The sequence below is a fragment of the Molossus molossus genome, unplaced genomic scaffold (genome assembly GCF_014108415.1).
Source record: "Molossus molossus isolate mMolMol1 unplaced genomic scaffold, mMolMol1.p scaffold_m16_p_20, whole genome shotgun sequence".
Classification (NCBI taxonomy): domain Eukaryota; kingdom Metazoa; phylum Chordata; class Mammalia; order Chiroptera; family Molossidae; genus Molossus; species Molossus molossus.
Genome location: NW_023425356.1, coordinates 36029114 through 36051975, shown reverse-complemented (window position 1 = coordinate 36051975; position 22862 = coordinate 36029114).

Genomic DNA, 22862 nt, shown 5'->3' with positions numbered 1-22862 from the left:
CCCTTTGTCCACCCAGCTTGGTGCTTTATGAAAATGCCTTTTGTCAGCTTCCTACAGCTCTGTCTCCGTGAGTCACAACCAATAATCTCCCCTCTTACAAAACAGCAGGGTACTACCCCTTTCTTTCCCGTATATATTTTGTGCACACTGAGCATTAAAATCGCATTTTGCCATAACTAGCCCAATTAGTAGTTACCCCTGCGCCAAAATAAACTCCCTATATAAGGCTTAACAAGCCTCACCTTAGTAAATTGTTCCACTAGTCCATCTATATTCTTCACACTGCTGCATAAGCCTACTTCCTCAGTGAAGCTAGAAAATGTCATTCATTCATTCAACAAATATTTAGTGCATGCTTACGCTGTGCCAGGCAATATGATAAGTGTTAAGTGTACAGATCTCTGACCTCATGAGCCTTATAGTTCAGTAATGGAGCTAAGGATTAAACAAGTTATTGAATAAGAATATTTCACTGCAACTGTGATTAGCATAGCAGAAGAGACCACGTACAAGGTGCCCAACATGAGTTATTTTTTTAATTTTTATTTATTTTTATCCTCACCTGAGGACATTTTTCCATTTTTTACTCAGATAGAGCGGGAAGGAGAGAGAGGAAGAGAGAGAAACATCGATGTGAAAGGGACACATCGAGCGGCCGCCACCCACACGACCCAACCAGGGCCGGGGACAAACTGCAGCCAAGGTACATGCCCTTAGCAGGAACCGAACCCGGGTCTCTGTGGACCGCAGGCCGACGCTCTAACCGCTGAGCCAAACTGGCCAGGGCCCAACATGAGTTATTAAACAAGACCTGATTGACTTAGGAGGGTCAGTGAAGAGTACCCACACAAGGATCATTCCAGCTGAACTCTGAAGGATGAACAGCGGTGGACAAAAAGGAGAGCACCCTAGGAGATGGAAGAGCCTGTGTGGGGGAGCTGAGGCTGGGGGGCCAGGCATGTAAATGAACAGAAGGAAGAACAGAGTGTGTGTGTGGTGGGGGAGGAGGGCAGAGGGGGCAAGGAGAGGTAGCAAGGTCAAGACCTTGCATAGGCAAGACCTCACATAAGTAGTGTGGGCTTGGTCCTAAAACAAATACGGTATACTACTAAGGATTTTAAGAAGGACAACAACATGGTTAAGATTTTATTGAGAAGCATCACTCAGGACTAAGATAACAAATCGAAGAAGGCAAAAGTGGAAGCAGGGAGACTCGTTAGAAGCTGCTTGGTAGGCAAGGAGCTGGCTGGACTATTGAAAGATAAGGGCGCATGAGTTCAGTACCCCGCGTGCTAAGTCAGAAAGATCTATGAGATATTCGAGTGGAGATTTTCAGCAGCCAGTTGGCTGTATCGGGTATCACACATGAATGGAGGTCATTCTAAATCATAGCAAACACTCAAACACTTTACCTTCTTTTAATTTTTTTTTTTTTCCTAGAAAAGGAATATGTTCTAGAACTTCTCTGCTCAGAACAGAAGTTGCTAGCCACGTGGGGGCGACTTGGATTTAAATGAGTGAAAACTAAATCCATTTAAACATTAGTTTCTCAAGAGCTCAGCATGGCTAGCGACTGCTGCGTTGGACGATGCAATGCACTTCTCCGTCACGGCAGAAAGGTCCATCAGACAGCCCTGCCCAGAACATCAGGGGCTTGCAATTCACAAGACAGCGTTGACCAGTCTCTCGGCGGGCGCCCAACTGTCATTCTATCAACACCAAGAAACAGAATCCTGCTGCGCTGTGTGCCCCAGACAAAGCGCTGAGGTTGGAGGGGAAGAAGATATGGGGAAGAAGGAATGATAATCCTTGTAGTTCAGATATCTTTCCATCTATCTTTAAAAGCAGGTGAAGGGTGAATGCCACGGAGACTGCATGAGGGGCACGGGGAGGGGACTCACATTGTAAAAATATCATTAGATCAACTGGGGCAACCGAAGTCGGAGGAGAGTCGGTGCCAAGGAGACATTAAGTCTGTTTTTAGATTTTGACAAAAGAATAGGAAATGGATTCATGAAAAGAGAGGGCAAGAGGGTAACTCAAGTGAGGAAACAGTTTTTTCCCAAAGGTTTCCCTGGCCAGTTTGGCTCAGCGGTTAGAGTGTCGGCCTGCGGTCCGGAGAGACCCGGGTTCGGTTCCCGCTAAGGGCACGTACCTCGGTTGCAGTTTGTCCCCAGCCCTGGTTGGCTCATGTGGGTGGCAACCACTCGATGTGTCCCTTCACATCGATGTTTCTCTCTCTCTCTCCCTTCCTCTCTCTCCCTCCCATTCTATCTGTACAAAAAATGGAAAAATATCCTCGGGTGAGGATAAAAAAAACCAAAGGTTTTGTACCTTTGGAACGCCGGCGTGTCTTACTGAAGGAAAACAGAACCCGTGCTGAACTACATAAGAAACAGAGCAAAGGAGGGAGCGCCCTTGGGGGGACAAGTAGACGCATTAATTGTGCATTGGCTTAACACCGAGGCTGACTCAGACGCTGAGCTAACCATTGGGGACAGAAAGAGTAATGGGATCCCTACCTTGTACTCAAGGGGATCCCAGGCTAAACAGCCATAACCAACTACCAGGCTAGCAGGATAGAAGGCAGCTGACAAAAATCGGCTTTACAAAATACGTTCCTGCTCAACAAATAGGTAAACTAAACACCACATTTGCAACATGCAAGGCAAATTTCTCACCAAAAACGCATATTCAAAAAGTACTATACTCCTAGGTGCCTAAACTCTGGAGAGAACTTCCAATGAGGCAAACGCATGAGGGTCCGTGGATGAGCCATGATAGGACACAGCAGACTTCTAGTACTGACTTCATCCTTTTTTAACCAAATTTCACAAGCCCTAGGCTACATAGCACCATTTGGGTAACTCGTTAGCATTTTAGATTTGAAAGTCTTATTAATAACATAAGCCATAGTTCAAAGTCTATGAACACTGCTTAACATTAAGTTCAAGGTTAATGTTAGACCTCCGGTGAAGGAGCATGAGAATGTCACAGGGCTTCAGCCTGGGCTGAAAAGAATGTTCTGGAATTCACAGGTGGTGACTGAGTTTCAAGCTTTGGGGAAGATCGCTCAGATTGCAGGAAGACCGAAACCTTTATGAGACCACCTTTTGTGGTCTTTATTTTTGTGTCGCATCACTGTGACTTTGACTGAAATTTCATCTCCGATTAGAATGAAGTGATATTTCTTTTCTGCTGATTACTGGGTAATACTGCTAAATAAAAGATTTGTCATTAAACATGCATGAGCATATTTGAATTCCTTCAGATATGTTGTTTTGCTCTGTATTTTGTGTCCGTTTTTATTGGAATAACTGTCCACTTCTACAATGGCTAGCTTAACAGAAAAACACTCAAATGGATTCTATTTCAGTTGTGTTGGTTTTGAAAAATTGTATTTGCTTTACTTGCATACACGGATGGAATTTAGCCACATTAATCATTTCCCACTAAATTTCTTGTGTTTGGTTGCCTGCTGCGAACACTAATGCCAGGATATTTCTTTTTAGCTACCTTCTTTCCCAGGGCTATCAGAACGTTGCTGCACATGCAGAATGGGTGAGCTACAAGGTTCTGACATACCCCACCCACTCACACGAGAAGACATTCACTCAGCGTTTCAAATCACTCAGAATGTGTAAAGCAAAGTGGTTCATTAATTCACTTTCCAATTCATTGTCCTGTAGAGTTGGGATGGGTCTGAAATCCATATATATATTGCTACAATAACAGTATCCATGAAATTAGCAAAGATTAAATACCAGTACTCCTCAGTATTGGCAAGGGCATTCTCAGACACCCCTGGTAGGGGTGGAACCTGGCACTCTTCGTCTACGGGGCACTGAAGGAAGAATTAAACAGTATGCGTGGCCGACCTTAAAGGTGAGAAAATCATTAACGTAGCAATTTTACATATAAGAATTCATCCTGGTTATGACATCTAATGCAACTGATAAGTGCAAAAAATCAGAATAATGTGATTATTAATCATGGAAGACTAAAAAACTTATAGCACATCAAATAATAAAATTTTATGTAGCCATGAAAAAGGGTTGTTAGAAATGGATTTGGTAGCATAGAAAGGTGGTCCTGATACAACCATGTCTCTGGAATAATAGCATTTGTTTTAAACTGTGTGTGTGTGTGTGTACACAGAAAATATTTGGAAGAATGGGATATTAACAGTGTTTTCTGTTGAGACATTTTTCTCTTCTATTCTTATCTAAATATTCTATTTTTTATATAATAAACATGTGTCTTTTTGTTTTTTTATCTTCACCCAGGATAATCTTTCCGTTGATTTTCAGATAGAGTGGGAGGGAGGGAGGGAGGGAGGGGAAGAGAAACATCAACGGGCCATGGATCGAACCACAGCCAAGGTAAGTGCCCTTGACCGAAATTGAATCTGTGACCCTTTGGTGCATGGGCCAACACTCTAACCACTGAGCCAAACCAGCCAGGGCTAAACATATATTGGTTTTATAGTTAAAACATTAATTTTTTTTAAATAGCTACATTAAACTCTTTTTTTTTAACTGTCCTACCCCTAGACACAGGGCTTTGAACCCATCTAGCAAGAACAGCTCATGATGCACTGAATCCGATGACCGCCCCCCTCCCTCATGGTCCCCCCCTCCGCTGTCCCCTGGCACCCAGCAAGGCTCCTGCTCACCAAGCTGTCCTGGATGCACGGGATCTCCACGAGCCTCCGGACTCCATTCTCCACAGTGACTCCCAGCCAGTTGAGTGCTGCCCAGCACCAGAGGTAGTCGTACCCACCGTGCCAGTAGCTCACAAATGCAAAAGTCATCGCAGTGGAAACCAGGGTTCCCAGCAGGCCGTGTTGGGACCCGCCCACTGGAATGTACACGTACCTAGAGAAAGAAGAGGCTGTTAGGAGCCATGTAAAGGATTGTCCCTGCAATACAAGTGGTCCCCAGACTTGACTCCCCTAGGACACGTTGATACTCATCATGAGCAAACCCTTCCCTGTTTCCAGGAGGCCACAGAGCACTCCTTGAATTCTCCATCACGTAGGGAGTTGGCAAAAACGCAAGCTTCAGCCCTGCAGGGCTGTAGGTTAAATGAACACGCGGCTAAAGAGCTCATTGCCAGAGCAAACAGCACTTACAAGAGGCAAGGCGAGGAGTAATAGATCTAGTTTCTACAACGGCTGCGTCCAACCCTGGAAAGCCAATCACAGGAGGGCAATTAAGCTCTGGCTACGTGAGGACACCAACATTCGAGGCAGGTGTGTATCTTACAGCTCATACTATTAAGTTTGTGGTAAACCCAGTGTTTAAGCACAATTGCTGCAATGGCAGGAGCTGGGTACAGAAGAGGGGTGCCAAGGCCGGGTCCTCAGCTTTCCAGGCAAGTTGCCCGGAAGAAGAAGTGAATTCGCAAGTGAAGAGAAAAGCCCTGCTCAGAGGGCAGCCAGATTATCACCCAGAATGCACAGCCATCCCCTGGGTATGTCCTCCCTGCTGAAACAGCTGCCTGACTGCACAGGAGCAGGGCCATGGTCTGCAAGCAGTCTTTTCCGCCTGAGCTCGACAAACTCACACCTGGGCTTGGTAGGACCTGGGGAGCTAAGTATAGACCCTTTACAATTTGCCCTGTCTATATATTAACGTTTGTGGGAAATTTCATATAGTTTTTGAATAGAACAACTGTATAAGCCAAAATATAAAAATAAAAACCACTCCTCTGTCACTAAAAGAAATTTCATAAGACTATATGATTGCAAGTATCTTAAAATGTCCTTTCCTCTCAAATATGGTCCAGTTTAGGTAATAAATTATATGAGCAGCTAAGATAGCCCCATTTTATGGGTGAGAAAACTGAGGCTGAGAAGCTAACTTGACCAAGGAAGGGGCAGCGCCCACTGGCATCTGTGGCACCAAAGTTAATGCTTCCCATTACACCTCTGGGTGGTGGTGGTTGTCTTGTTTTTTGTTTTTGTTTTAATCCTCACCTGAGGACATTTTTCCATTTTTTGTTCAGACAGAGCAGGAGGAAGAGAGAGACATCGACGTGAAAGGGACACATGGAGTGGCTGCCACCCGCACAACCCAACCAGGGCTGGGGACAAACTACAACCCAGGTACGCGCCCTTAGCGGGAACCAAACCCGGGTCTCTCTGGACCGCAGGCTGACGCTCTAACTGCTGAGCCAAACTGGCCAGGGCAGTGGTTGTTGTTTTTAAACCAGAAAGCACTGGAGAATGAAGCCATTCCAGAAATAAGTGAAGCAAAGAAAATACTTTCTCCTGTGCAAAAACAAGACTATCTTGACAAGACTATCTTGTCAAATTAGCAAATTTGTATCAAGCACTCACTACAGGTTAAGGGATACTCCCTCTGCTGTCAGATATTTAATTAGACCTCCAAGGCAGTTCTGGCATTATGGGAAACACAAAGACATAAGACACTGTCCCTGCCAAAAGGATACCTATAGATTGTGAAACAATAGTAAATGCACGCATCCCACCGTTAAACTACATGATAGGATACAAAGCAGACTGGGAGGGTTTAAGAGGGGCCAGGAGAAGGGGGTGAGTGGAGGCAAGTCAGTTAGGGGAAGCTTAATGGCAAAGATCCCCACCTTGGCAAGGCCTGCAGGATGAGTTTTGCTAGGCAAAGGGGAGAAGGGTGGGTGACTTGGAAGGGATGGGAAATGAACCAGAAAAGTCTGATAGCCCCAGGCACAGTGGTTTTAGTTGATGCTCTGCTGCCCCCTAGAGGCTACTTGGTTATTGGTATAGCGTTCTCAGCAAAGGCAGAAAAGGATAATTTTCTGTATGGACTGCTCTCCATCTGGCTCGACTTACACAATCAGTGTTGTGTGTACGGAGGCTGTATGAAGAGAGAGAGAGAGAGAGAGAGAGAGAGAGAGAGAGAGAGAGAGAGAGAGAAAGAAAGAGAAAGAGAGAGAGAGAGAGAGAGAAAGAAAGAAAGAAAGAAAGAGAAAGAGAGAGAGAGAGAAAGAGAGAAAGAGAGAGAGAGAAAGAAAGAAAGAAAGAGAGAGAAAGAGAGAGAGAAAGAAAGAAAGAGAGAGAGAAAGAGAGAAAGAGAGAGAGAGAGAGAGAGAGAGAGAAAGAAGAAAGAAAGAAAGAAAGAAAGAAAGAAAGAAAGAAAGAAAGAAAGAAAGAAAGAAAAAAGGGTGGTCAAACCAATTTCAAGAATATGAGAAATGACTACTGTGGATAGAAACTTTGCAGATAATTGTTTCATAAAACAATAGCAATATGAATATTATTCTCACCTAACGTAAGTGCTTCATATTGAGATTTTCATTGTATTAAAGTGAGCTGCACTGCATGTCAGAAAACCTGGTGCAGAATAAAAATCTCTCATCATCCTCACCAGCGGACCTTACTGTTGCATCCAACTCCAAAAAGCACGTATTTTCAAGTCGTGATGAGGAAGCATCAAGCCCATAATTGCCTGCTCAGCTGTTTTAGGCATCTCTTGGCACTATGGCTGTGCACTTTGCCTTCTAAATGAGAGCCGACAGAAATTCCTTTTATTGTAGAAATTCATACCTGGAAGGTCTCCAAGGACATGTTTTTTATTTTTTCCCCTTTATTGATTTTAGAGAGAGAGGCAGTGAGAGGGAGAGAGAGAGATAGAAACATTGATGAGAGAGAGCATCGATTGGCCGCCTCCTGCATGCTCCCTACTGGGGACTGGGCCCACAACCTGGGCATGTGCCCTGACTGGGAATCGAACCGGTGACCTCTTGGTGCATGGGTCGATGCTCAACCACTGAGCCACACCGGCGGGATGAATCTGGTTGTTTCAAAGCAGAAGAGAGTATGGTTTTCAGACTGGAAGATAAACATCCCTTCTTCACTCTGTTTCTAGAAGGCAGTGGGTATGGCAGAAGGACAGTAAACAGGTGATTTCCTTTGACAAATTCTACCAGTCTTGTGTCAGCTCCATGATTAATAACGACAAGAATATATCACTTTTAGAAAAGCGGCGGTGTGACCCCACTTACTGAGATCCACTGCACAGTGACTGATTTCCCAGTGGAAGAAAGCACCACCTTCTCAACAAAGCAGATCTCTTCGTGTCCATGATGGCCGAGCTTGGGCTTCCCCACGGCCCGGCCCTGCCAGGCAGCTGCACGTGCTCACTGCCTGCAGAGGGGCCGCCTGAGGAGGCTGGCCCCGTCTGCGACCACGTCCTTAACTTCCAACCATGTCACAGAATCAACACAACACCGCCAACACCCTACAGGAGAGAGACCTGTGAACAGGCCACCCTTTACTGAATACCCGTGAGTCAGGCGCTTTATACACCCCGGTTCTAGTCACTAAAACAACCTTGCAAGGAACCATTGACCAGGAGAGGGGAAGTCTGAACCCAGAATGTTCTGGTCTCAGAACCCTGGCCTGTGTGCTACGATGCCATTTATTGTAACGGGACCATTTCTTGGTGACCGTCTCCTCCTATTTAACCAACTCTTCAAAGCAGTCTCCACAGAACATCCGCTAGTATTTTATGAACTGAAGAAATGTCCATTTAGGAAAGGAATCTTGCTGGGGAGAAAGATGCTCATTATTTCAAAGAGTTTGGGCCAAAAAGCTCTGTTTCAGAGCCCAGAGGTATGAGTTCCATTTTTTGTTTGTTTGTTTTTTTATCCTCACCTGAGGACATTTTTCCATATTTTGTTCAGGTAGAGTGGGAGGGAGAGAGAGGAAGAGAGAGAGAGAGAGGGAGAAACATCGACGTGAAAGGGACACATCAAGTGGCTGCCACCCGCACGACCAACCAGGGCCGGGGACAAACTGAAACCGAGGTACGCGCCCTTAGCGGGAACCGAACCCGGGTCTCTCTGGACTGCAGACCGACGCACTAACCGCTGAGCAAAACCAGCCAGGGCTGAGTCCCATTTTTAAACAGTAACTTCCTTCTGTCCCACAAGCAGCGATTACACCTGCCACCCGGCCAGACTGGCACCCTCCAGCTGGCTGACTGTGGAAGGAGTAGGGCATGAGAAGTTGAGGGTTGGGTTGTTGCTGAGTAAGTATATGTGAAGGGAGAAGAAAATCTCTATTTCCCTCATATCCACCGTGAGAAACTCGGGAATATGCCTTACAGTCGGAGACAGGCGTGGTGAGAATCCATGTGGTGAACACAGTAATCTGAAAACCACGACGCACCCTTTGCCAGGACCTACACAATAGCTCCCTGGCTTGTCACATCATCTTCGAATTCTTTGCCGAGGACTAATTCCAGACTTCCTCAAAATACGGGGATGGGGCGCCTAAGCTACTTGGTTTTTGCTGTCCTGTGGGTTAAGTCAGGGTGGGCTTGCAGGATGCCAGTCTTCCAGTACCTACTGCTTGGCAGGGCTGAGCAGACATCGCTCTGCCTGGCCTTCCTACCCTTATTTCCAAGTAGCTCTCCTGACAAGATCAAAAGTCCTAAACAAATGGGGTTCTCATACCTTCATCCTTTCTGGTTTTCCAACTCCTATTCAGTCTACAAAATCAATTCATTGCCATCTCCTCTGGGAAGTCTCTTTTGAATATTCCAACTCTCTATTTAACCCAGAGAACTTACTGTTTGTACCACTGATTGAACAGTTTATTCACCAAAGTTGTCTTTTCTATTATTGTTGTCCTTTTAACTTTAACTGGGTGATAAAATTCCTCCAGGCAGCACTGAATGGGTGTGTGTGTGTGTGTGTGTGTGTGTGTGTGCATGCGTGTGCATATATACACGCTAGTTCCTCATCAACAGTATTTCTACATCTAACAACATAATTTTCATTTACTTTTCATACACCCAACAGCTTTTAAACTTGTGACAAATGTCACCACTGACACATACCCACTATGAGCAGTTAGGAACTAAGGGATGAGTATAAGGTTCTGCCCTAGTCGTTGGGAGAGACTTCAGAAGACATTAATTCACAAAGAATACAGACACTTGAAGGACCCTGACATCTCTCCACACTTTGTATTCCTACTTACCATATAAAGTCAAAAGCATTTGGCCCCAAATCTCCAGAATTACGCCAACCTCAAGAGATTTCAAAACTGAAAAGGTCTAGCCTTTCATTCATTCATTCATTCATTCATTCATTCATTCATTCATTTGATCCTCACCCGAGGACATTTTTCTATTTATCTTTGGAAAGAGCGGAGGTAGGGAGAAAGAGAGGAAGAGAGAGAGAAACATCGACGTGTAGGAGACACATCAATTGGTTGCATCCCACACAACCCCAACAGGGGCCGGGGATGAACCGCAACTGAGGTGCATGCCCTTCACCGAAATCGAACCCATGACTCACTGGTCCGCTGGCTGACGCTGTCACCACTGAGAAAAACTGGCCAGGGCAAGTTCTAGCCTTTTAAAGACTAGAGTCTTCAGTAGCTAGGAAGGGCAAGACTTCTGGCCGCGTCACACTGATGGTGAAGAGACCGCACCTGGGCTCACCTGGGCTCTGAGACCAGGTCCTGCTTGCAGGTCTTCGTACAGCTGGCTGCGGTCCTAACCCAGCTCTCAGGGGCCATGGCTCCCCGGCTGGACCCCGGCTCTGGCTTTGGCCTTGGCCCGCATTTGAGTTCTTTCTCACAGCCAGTGATGACTCAGCAGTCAAATCCTTATTTTCTAGGTGGTGGGCAAAGGCCTGGTGTGTAGTTCTCACAAAGGAAGCTATAGATCTACTTATGAAAAGTTTCAAAGGAAGATGCACGCGGAAAAGAACATAATTTACTTTTAATGGCGTTCTGTGTAGTATAGATCATAATGGAATTTTAATAAGTAAAAAAGCAGCGGCGGGTTAACGGGCAACCATAGACTTTATCAGAAGGCTAAGAGAGGTTCACTTTCAAAGCAGAGGGCACACTTTAAGGGGGGCTAACTCTCAGCTCTTTTGCTGAAAGATGCTGGCCGCAAAAGATGCTGGCGGAATTATATGCAATTCTGAAAAATGACCTATTCTAAATGCCATGCCCTATTTGGCAACAGAACACCGAGTAATTTATAAAAGAGAGATTAAGCTCAGGCTATAGTTAGTCTACATTTAAAGTTCTAGGCTCATGTAATTGGATGCCAACAAATTAAAAAAATTAATCTTTTCATTCCACAAAGCCAGTGCTGATAAACTGAAGCCTGTAACTTCCACCCTAGAGAAAGAGGCAACTCCACCTTCACAGACTGAACTCGAGCTCCTAAAAAGCTCTATCTTCCTCGCTGCGGAAGAGAATGACAGGGTAGGAATGGCTAAGCCCAGGTGTGGTCACCCCTAGAACCGGCCCAAGTAGCAACGGCCACAAAGCCCCGCACAAGAAGGAGGGCGGTCCCTGGGAGACAGAGACAGACTTGCCTTGGTCCTGCTCTGCCACTTACCAACCGCTGTAACCTTGAGCTTGTCATCTGCGCCTCCTCCACTTAAGCACGCTCACTTTTATTCTGGGAACACTAAAGCTCTCTTGGGTATGACTTGCTGTGAAGATCAGATGAGACCATACCTGTGTCCGGAGCCTGGAGATTTTCATACTTGCACACTTACTAACCACGGGCCAGCAGGGGCCAGCTTGCATTCAGGAAAACACATTTTCAGAATGATGAGTATACCCAAAGCTTTCGTAAGCATTTGGAAGCACCAGGGCCTCTGGCCTGCTAGCTCAGGGATGTTCTGTACTTACCGCCATCAGCCTTAAGCACTCCACCATCGGAACCAGGTGGCTCAGTGCTCAGAGGTCCAAGCCTCAGCACCCACCTCGGCCTGTTGATTAGGCTTAACCCAGAAGGCGGCCAGCTGCTGTCCAAGCACCTGAGGTTGGCTCGCAGGGGCCTGCGGAAACGGCCCCTACCACACGGGGCCCATCACCAACACATCACCTTCAAGGCACTGTAGCCCTTCACTCGGGCTTCCCGTTAGCTACGGAGTACAAACGTCACCTGACCAGGCCTTTCCTTGTGAGGGGTGACTGCTGTGTGGGCCCAAAGATAGTGCTTACACGGGTTTACTCGTTCAACCAGGACAAGGCAGCCCCAGGCTGCTCCCGAAGATGCTCGTCTTGGCGATATCTGAGTCTTCCGTGTTACAATGCTCCTGTTACAGACTGAAAAAACAAAAAGCCCCCAAACAAACAGAAACCGAACAGACATCGCAGGAAGGCGCTTCCAGGCACAAGGGGGATGGGAAGGCCCAGCGGGAGGTGACACCAGAAAGGAGCGCCCACTGTCCCCTCCGTGGGGTCGCTCACCCGCTTCTGCCGGAGAGCACACTGAAGCCTCACGGTCCCCAGGCCCCCGGGCCCATGTCTATTTCGGGTTATAAATAAACACTACATAAAACAGGTTCTTGGGAGGTATGCGCAAAAGAGACAGAGCAGGAGTTTATTCTCTTTAGTGCTGTGGAGCTGAGTCTAATCGCTAATAAAAAGGTCCTCAAAGCCTCAGTGTAATAACCACCAAGATTTCCTGGCTGCCGGCCTGTCTTCCCACCTGCCTCCCGAGAGGACACAAGCTAAAAGCATTTATAAGCTGCCCCAGCCAGATGGAAAGGGGGGGGTGGATGGGAAGCCAGACATAAAGGGGCAAAGCCGGAGTGCGGATGATGTCAGTGTGTGTGATCCCCCATCTGATCGTCGGAGGGAGAGGGTTGGGGGAAAGACCCGATGCTCCCCGGCTCCTGACACATTTCTGCACCTTTGCTCCATCTGTAGACTCCCAAACCAGGATCAAAATGATGGCTGTCCTGGGAACATCCTCCCTCTTGTCAGCAATCATGCTGCCCGCTACTGGGTACTCCTCGACCTCTGCCTCTGACCCACACCCGACTCAGCGCCAGCACCCCTGCTGCTGCCCGTCTTCTACCTCGTCGATCGTGGCTGCTAGGACAACGGTCACTGAGGAATGACCTGTACAACTAGAGGGCACCGTGCTGGTCCGATGCCTGGGGGTCTCTAGGAGAAAGTGCTCTGGGGACAAGAACAATAGAGAAATGCCCCACCGACTCCTGGGTGTACTGTGCGATGATTTTGAGTCACGCTGGACGGGGCCCCACGGAGGCAGGGCCCATGGCCTTGTCAGGTGCATGTTCTGCATTCTCGTGGCGACACAGTATCTCACACTATAAAGTTCAAATGGTTGGTCATTCGGGCAAAACCAAAAATTAACAGCTGAAGAAAAGAAGAGGTGGACTCTTTGTCCTCAGGAAGCATCTAGTCTGACACTAGTGGTCTAGTCTTCACCCTAAAATAGATTCCTAGTGCATTATGTCCCGAATTAAATCCATCAGCTTGGCTTTGTCACAGTCATTTCCAACTGGCTCCCTCCTAGGCCACCAATTCCAGCGTGTGAGTCTCCAAAATAGATTCTCCACTCCAGTAATGAACTTCATTCTTGCACAAGTCTGGGCCCTACAATTACGACCCCATATCCCCCAACAGCGGGACCCCCCCTCCCTTCCTCGTACGGCTGTCTTTTCCACTATTTGATCTTTGAAAATGGGCTCCACATTCATTCAAGGGAAGTTTCCCCAGCTGACCTCACTGCATGTTGGAGGCCCACGGATTTCTCATCCCGTCAGAATCCACGTGCTCGGCTCGGCCTGGGTTATGTCTGCAGGCTGTGGTGTGCTGCTACTCAGGTCTGAGGGGCTGCAGGAGTCCGCAGCTCACCGTCAAGATGTGGAACAGAGTTGGAACATTTCTCCTTTGTGTTTCCCAGACTCAGACTCAGACTGAATCCAGGAGGTGCACAATAAATCCTGATCAGCTCCCTTCCTCTGCTGTTCTTTCCCTCCTCCTCACTTCCCTGACTCCTTTTCCTCTCTTTCCTTTGAGTGTCACGATATAAACAAAACATGCTTCTCCAGCTGTGTGTGGCTTCTAAGTAAGCATCGCCCTTGACATCTGCCACCACCACACTCTCCTCTAGAGCACTGAGGGGAGTAGAGGGGATATTCCCAGTCAGAGTCCACCACAGACACCAGCAGGAGGCGCCCTGAGCTGGCAGGTTCAGAGAGGTGGGACACTGCCAACTCCAACTTCCCGGGGAAGCCGCCAGAATCACCCAAAAGGAAAGAGATTTAACCAAAAGCAAAAGTTCAGTGTCACATGGTTTAAAAAATCAAAGCACCCAAGTTGGGAGGTTTAGGACTTGTGATGTTAACTTAAAAAGCTTTGAATGAAACCACAGACGTGCCCATCAATATTGGATACGTGTGAGGGGAGGGTATTTACGAGGCCAATAGGTGTGTGACTTTGACCCTTTGCTGGCTTCATTTTTCTGACAAAATCTCTTCCTCTGCCACAAATGTCCCTTCTAGGTCCAACGTGTACTTGGCCACAAGGGAAGTTTTGAGGAGTCAGGACCATTATTGGACGTGAACCAATGAACACACACGCGTGCGCACACACACACAAAGTGTCTTAGAACATAGAGGAGGTGGGTGTGCAGACCGGTAAGCCAGGGTTACAGGTTTCAGCAACGGTCCCTTCTCTAGGCCTTGGTTTAAGACTGGGAAGAGTTCAAGGGGTGACGTCTCTATGGTTTGGAACATTGGGGTATAAGAAGAACGTTCTTGAAGGGTCACAGTCAGTCCCAATGGTGTGCTGTTTCGCTGCTGGTTTCCGTTAAAGCAGAGAGAATCTGTCCTCTCGACTGCGTTTGCGGGTCATGAAGCTCCTGAGACATTCGCTTTCGTGCTCGAGTTCCCCCTCCCCCTCCCCCTCTGCTGCCCTGAAGCTAGCTCATGAATTGGCATGAAAGGCACGAGAAAATGGTTATCTGAAGGAAACCCACAGTGAATCTTGACTCCTGGTGACTAATTCCTTCCCTAGTAGCAAATTTCCACCCCACCCCCCCAATTGATCTCTTTTGTCCATGCAGACATTTGTATTCTGGACTTTCTTAAAGAAGGGCAGTCCATGGGCAATAAACATGCTCATCTGGGTGCCCATAGATGGGGTTCAATGTCCAGAAAAGGGGGGAAAGTGGGAGGAAATGATGGCGGGTATCATGCGGGCACCACTTTCAAAACACCGCCCTTCAAACCTGCTTTCAGGGGGAAGAAGACAGGTCTCAGGCGTCGAGATGCTTTTCCAAAACTAATCACAGCGCAATGGTTGCTGCTGGTAATGACGACCCCGACCCTGTCTGACTGAAATGAGCACTCTGACAAATCAGCTGTGACAGAACTGTTTCAACGGCCTCTCATTTATCACAATTATGACCCGCAACCCACTCAGACACGACACCTTCGAAGGCTGGGCACTGGAAGGAAAACCGATAATGCTTGGGTTTGGGCATGAATGTCAATAAACCCACAGCAGCATCCAACACAACCATGCCAGGGCAACATTTACGGAAACAGAGAACATCAGCCCGGGCATGGAAACCAAGCCCGGGAAGCATTCCCCCCCTAATGCAGTGAGCCGCCCAGATGATGCTCCTGTTCAATAGATCCCCTGGTAACTGGATGGACTCTTGAGTGCTCATTAGAGATTAATATTTTAAGAGGTGGCATTTCACAGATAGCCTAAGGGTGACATTCAATGTGGTCATAAAAGGCAGAGTCTTCTATACATTAAAAATGCCACCACTCCTGCAATAAAATCATAGAGATCCAAAGATGTCAGCCGTGGAACTGGGCATGGCTATGTTATTCCACGCTGGGAAATGGTCGCTTCCCAAGGGCTGGAGAAAGAAGTGAACCAGAAGAATGAAATTGGACTTGCTTGTTAGGCTCCCTCGCAAGTGGGGGTCAAGAGGAGCAAAGATGTTTTACGGGCTAAAGAGTCTTGTGCTTGACTTTGGCTTTATTTCTGAGAAAGGCAGAGAAGATGCGTGGTCATCCAGACCTCCTACCTATGGACAGATGCTAATGTGGCCGCAGAAGGAAGCCATATCTTGGGTCTCTAGAAGCAGAGAGGTAACTGGTGCTCACATGAAAGAAGTGCTGTTCCCAGCTCTTCCCTCCCCCATCACCATTCTGCCTTCTAAGGTCGTGGCCAGTGAAACTGCAGGCAAAGGGCAGCTCCCACCAGGAGCCATTTCATGGAGGTCAAAGAGCAAAGAGGTCCCCTCGGAACTCCTGCACGCCTTGGAGTCTCACTGGCCCAGGCTACCGGAACTAACACAAATATAAGGCCCTGTAACCAATCCAGGAGGTCTGGGCTTCTATCACCATTGGCTTTCCAGAAGAGGAAGGACAGGGTGTGGAGGGTTCTAATCCATCTGGGCCATGTGCCCAAACACAAGGGGGAGGGCACAAGGGAACTGACTCGGTGTTAACCATCTTCCCCTTAGCTGGCACAGACGGGGACGTTTATTTTGAGCTCAATAAACAGACCCTTCTTCAATTCCATGGCCAGGACTAGGTGATAGGGAGCCTCCTTCCAGAACATTTCCTCTTCTAGGAGTCTCCGGCAGAGAGGGGTGGTTGTCCACGCCACAAAGCATGGAGGTCTATGGTGCAGCTATGTGCTTGCACCACACTGGGAAGTGCTGGGGCGGATCAGACAAAGGGGACATCCAATCTGTTCTCAGAGTTCAATTGTGGGGCAGAAATTCCCAGCCCATCTGGTTATCATCACGTCTGTGACAACTTCCTGCTGTGTCACGGTTGTGACAAGACCTCTGAGGCCTCAGGCTGGACTCAAGGATACTGCCATCAGTGACCTCTCCCAGGAGTCCTGGCTCTGCAATTCTCAGTCACTTCAGTTCTCGATGTTCCAATGAGCCACTTGGAAGAATGGAAATCTCTACACTACACCAGATGTCAAGGGTGACTCCCAACTCACATGACAAGACGGTCTCTCCAGCCTGAGGCCCCTTCTGCCATTCCCCTCAACAATCCTGGGTGGTAGGTCTGTGGCTTGTTGCCTTCCCCAGCAGCACCTGCACGCGTGACTGCCTCTGGCACAGCTGCAGAATCCTCAGTGCTCTCGCCAGCCTCTCCCACACTCCTGGGGCCCTCTAGTTCCCAGGGTCTACACCGCAGTGTCGTGTGCCTAACACCACTCTTGAAGGGAGCCACAGGACTGCATAGTTCTTTAGAGGACCCTAGTCCAAAGTCCCCTTGGGAGTGAGACACCTCATTCCACATGGTCTCTCTGAGCAGGACACAAGACTCCACAAGGGACTCTAGATGGGCTCAAGTACTTCCAACAGGTGTACTCCCTCCAACCCCCCTCCCATTAAGCAACCATCCAAATGTTCTCTCTATTGATAAGCCTGTTTCTGTGCTGCTTGTTCATTTATTTTATTTTTTAGCTTCAATTGTTGATAGATATGTATTTATTGCCATTTTATTGTTCATATTTTTTACCTTTTTTTTTTTTAATCCTCACCCGAGGACATGCTTACTGATTTGAAAGAGAGAGAGACGGAAAGAACACATTGATGTGAGAGAGAAACATCAATCAGTTGCCTCCCATACACCTCCAGACTGGGGATTGAATCTGCAATCTAGGCAGGTGCTCTGACCAGGAGTCAAACCTATAACCTTTCAGTGTATGAGATAACACTCCAACCCACTGAGCCACACCAGCCAGGGCTTTTCACATAGTACTAGTTTGGTGATGATGAAGTTCTTCAGCTTTTTCTTGTCTGGTAAGTTCTTTACTTGTCCTTCGATTTTGAATAATAGCTTTGCTGGGTAATATCAGTTGTAGGGCCTTGTTTTTCATCACTTTGAATATTTTTTGCCAATGCCTTCTGGCCTGTAAAGTTTCTATTGGGAAATCAGCTGACAGTCTTATGGGAGCTCCCTTGTAGGTAACTAACTGCTTTTCTCTCTTGCTGCTTTTAAGATTCTTTTTCTTTATCCTTTTGCATGTTAACTACGATGTGTCTTAGTGTCTGCCTCTTTGGGTTCATCTTTGGGACTCTCTGCACTTCCTGGACTTGTATGTCTATTTTCTTCACCAGGTTAGGAAAGTTTTCTGTCATTATTTTTTCAAATAGGTTTTCAATTTCTTGTTCTCTCCTCCTTCCAACACCCCCATGATGCAAATGTTGGTATGATTGAAGTTGTCCCATGGGCTCCTTATGCTATCTTCATTTTTGTGGATTCCTTTTTCTTTTTGATGTTCTGATGGGCGTTTTCTGCTTCCTTGTATTCCAAATCGCTGATTTGATTCTTGGCTTCATCTACTCTACTACTGACTCCCTGTAATGTATTTTTCATTTCTCTTAGTGTATTCTCATTTCTGACTGGTCCTTTATTATGCTACTGAATTTCTCACTAAGTTCATTGAGCATCCTTACAACCAGTGTGTTGAATTCTGCATCTAATAGATTGTTTGTCTACATTTAGTTTAGTTCTTTTTCTGGAGTTTTGTTCTGTTCTTTCATTTGGGACATGTTTCTTTATCTCCTCATTTTGGCTGCCTCCCTGTGTTTGCTTCTATGTGTTAGGTAGAGGTGCTACATCTTCTGGGCTTGGTAGAGTGGCCTTATGTAGGAGTTCTGCAGGGTCTGGGGGCACAGCCTCTCCATTCGCCTGAGCTGGGCACTCCAGGTGGCTGTGTTGGACCCGAAAGTTGGGCGGGGCAGGGTCTCAGGGATTCAGTGATAGGTTGATGGTGACTCAGATATGGTGCCCGCCCACTGTCTCTGTGCAGGGAGGGGGATGGTGTCTCAAAAAAGTGCCTCTGCCAGTACTTCTGTTTGGGAGAAAGCTGACCCCCCAGCTTTTGCTGTAATGCCAGAGAATTCACTTCTTCCCCATATGTCCCTGGCTCCTTTCAGGCTGCTGCCCCGGTGCTGGAGCTCAGAGGGAGTGAGCCTAAGTAAGTCTTGTGTGTGGGCCCTTTAAGAGGAATGCCTGGGACTCTAGCAGCCCTCCATCTCACTCCACCACCATCCCCTCTGGTTTTCACAGCCAGAAGTTATGGAGACGTCTCTTCCTGGCCCTGGAACCCTGGGCTGGGTGGCCGGGTGTGGGGCTGGGACCCTGACTCCTCAGGAGGGATGTCCCTACAGCCAAGGTATCCCTACCGATTATCCACCACCACACCTGAGTTCTCATCTCTCCCCGGACCCGCAGGTGCTCAGGCTGGGAGGCCACGTCGGCACACTGACAAAGCTGTCGCGGAGTGCAGGTTCACCTGTCACATTGGCCAGGTCGTCAGCCACACGTAGAGCTGGCAAACAGCGACGCTAACACACAGGACACACTCAAGGAATAGCTGCTAGACTAATCGGAGGCAAGAGAAAGGCAGAGAAGGGCTCTGTGAGGGGGCTACCGGGGAAATGACTTTTCCCGGGTGATGGCCAGGCTGAGGGCAAGGAAAAGAAGAAAGAGGGGTGAAGGAAATACGACCAAAAAGCACAGACACCACACTCTCCCCTCCACTCCTTTGCTGAGAGCTAGGCAGTGGCAGAAATGCACCTTCGAATGGTATCCAATGGCAGGCAGTCAGCCCCCAGCCGTCCCTGCACAGGAGTCTCCCAGGGAGGTGACCCTGGGCCCCCTCCCTGGACTTCACTCCACTGCCAAGTTGAAGAACCCTCCCTCCACGCACCACCCACCACAAACTGCCTGTCAATCCCTCACTCCAGTTCCACCTCTCAGCCCCTTCCCAGGTTGAGGTCATTTATCTGCCCAACCCAAATGACGACCCCTGAGCTCTAACACGGTCTTTTCTGCTATTTTTAAATTCTTACAGTTTTTTGTTTTTTGGTTTTTTCTTTAATCCTTACCTGAGGAGATGTTTTTTTATTGGTTTTTAGATAGAGTGAAAGGGAAGGAGGGAGGGAGAGCGAAACATCGATGTGAAAGAGACACATTGACTGGCTGCCCCTCACACGACCCCAACTAGGGCCAGGGACCGAACCACAACCGAGGTATGTGCCTTTGACCAGAATCGAACCCATGACTCTTTGGTCTGCAGGCCGACGCTCTAATCACTGAGCCAAACTGGCCAGGGCTACAACACACTCTTTCCTTTGAAAGCACCACATTCCTTAATAAGCTAGATAAGTGGATGCCCCCATTGTTGACACTTCAGATGAGAAAAATACATGCTATTCCCAAATACCTTCTCTAATTAGCAGTTGTGTGATTTCTACAGCTAATATATTTTACACTGAAGGGTGTTATAAAAATGGCAGAAAATCCCCTAAGTGATCAACAGATAACCTAAAATTGAACTGGTTTATTGAATGAGATCTGTGAATTGTAATCCTGTAATTAAGGCTTCATTAGTCCTCATAATGGCAGGGCTTTGTAATGTAGATGTAATATGATGAAGTTTATATCACATTCAGTTCACGTCTGTCATATTCACTCATTCATTCATTCATTCATTCATTCATTCATTCATTCACTCACCTACTTGCTCACTCCCAACTATAGGTGCCTACTATGCACCAACAATTGGGCTACATGCTGGGGACACACACCATTCGGCTACGTCTCTGTGAAACTGTTATGACCCCCGATAGCTCTTGCAGCAGAGCTAATGTCACCGTGGAACAAAGCCCTCCCTCCCCGACCACCACCAGAGAAAGGGTCACTATTATTTCAGACTAATCAGATTCATGGCCTCAGGAGAAATGTTTCTGAGTAGAAATGTTGTCATTTTTCTGACAAATTATGGAATCTGATACACATTTCACCAATGACACAAAAAATATACTTTCATTTTCCTGGGTAGCACAACGACCACAGGGCCAGAAGAAGGGCCGCTGACAAGTCAGTCTCTGCAGAGCCGGCACAGTGACCGCAGGGCCAGGAGAAGGGCCGCTGACAGGTCAGTCACTGCAGGGCTGGCACAGTGACCAGAGTGCCCGCTGACGCCGGGTCAGTCACTGCAGAGCCGGCACAGTGACCAGAGTGCCCGCTGACGCCGGCACAGCATCGCAGTCACATTCTGCCCTGGCCCAGCCCATGCAGACCAGACCAGGGCCTGTCTCTGACCCGTGGTCCCCAGGACTTCCGGCGGGGAGACCTGGCCGTTCCTATGGATACCAGCACGGCGTAGTGGAAAGGTATGGGTTTAGGAGCCAGACAGGCCTGGGTCGAAATCCAAGCTCCACTCCTCAAATTATCAGTGTGACTGTGTAAAGTGAGCTAAAAATCTATACATAATGGGTGCTGAATAATATATGCTGAATGGAGTTAAAAATTAGACCTACTATTAAATCCTGATTCACATTAACCTTTACTGACAAACCTCTCCTCTGGCACTCAGAATCCACTCCACTGGTTCAACAGCTGTTTACTGACCACCTAGTATGGGCCAAGGAGACACCGATTCAACTGTTCACTGCCAACGGTGAACAGAACATACGAGGCCTCTGCTTTCCTGAGGCATTCTAGTGGAGGAGACTTAAACAGGTAAACAAATGAATAGGTGATTCACATTGATTAATAGTTTCTGTGAAAAAATAAAGCAAAATCAGGGGCTGAAATCTGACCACATAATTTAGGATCGATTATAGACGACGTGGTGTCATTCACTCCTCTTTCCTGTATGTTAATCCATCCTGAACTAGAAGATACACTTTACGGGCATACAAGTCATGCCTTCTACGTCCTTATTCCCTGTGACATCTATTCGAGTGCCGAGTACACAGCAAATGCTCAGCAAATTCCAATCAACTGATCAAGAATGAACTGACTAGAGAAGGTTCTGCCAAGTTAAGACATCATCTAATTCGATGAGTTATACTCGATAGCATTAGAAACGTCAGAAATTCAACGTCCTCACTACTCCCAGACCAGGATGTATCTTATATACTTTTCATCCTTACAACTAATCCGACCCCGAGACAATCCCAAGCCTTCCATTTCAATTACTTTGGGCACCTTTCCCAAGGACGTCCCTCATACCACATACAGTACCAGCCACCTGACCCCAACTGACGAAGCCTGACCCAAAAAATAACTGGCACAGCTCTGGATGGATCAACAGCTTTTTTTCCTACAGAGCTGTTCAGGAAGCATGAAGAAAAGGGTGGAGATTATTTCCCCACTTGGAAATAAGAGCATTTTCCTTCCTCACTTTGCCAAAATGTATAAGCCCTTCCAACGAGGAATACCTTAACATTGACCCCAAAGCAGAGGAAAAAGTTACCAAATCTATTTCCTAACACTGGACAGCGTATTGTTCCTTCCCTAGTAATTTTCCCACTGGAGTCACTGGACACTACAGACCACTCAAGCCAATGAAAACTGGTAGATAAGACCCAAAGGCAAGTCCTGGACCTCTAGGACAATTGCATCCTTTGTTTCCAAGTAAAGTAACGAGAGAAAGAGACATGGGGTCAGCCAGGTAGGAGAACTCTGCTGCAGCCTCTGCAAAACCAAGACCCCACCTTCAAGGAAAGCCCCTACTCTCCTGATTCCTCCTGTAACACTAGGGGCCACCTTGCTTTGCAAACACATTTTATGTTCACGTACCTTTCATCCAACTCCCATTTGTTGGCTGCCCTTCTAGAAGAAGGCTCCAGACTATGTGCTACAGGAAATTCAAACCCGGGGAAGAAGAAAAATCTCTGCCACCAAGTAACTTACAACATAGCACTGCCCCCCAAAGCAAGGTGCCACCAAACACACCTTGCAACCCCCCAAGCTGAAGAAAATATCTCTAGGGATCCAGGTCCCTACAAAGTGTAGCCACTGGCCCAGGACACAACTGAAAGGCTGCTTGGTGTTCATACTTGAACAACTGCACTCTGGCCCTTGAGGAAATGTGTCCGAATGCTCACGTGGACAGTTATCTGGCCTGCTCTACCCATATACTCCTGGCCACCTGAATGATCAGTGGATCCCTTGCCCATTTCTCCCCTGAAAGTAGCCAACAAGTGATTGGCCTTGGGTACCTAAGACCCAGGAAGGAGAAATTCATGCACAAATGTGACTTGGGTTATGGG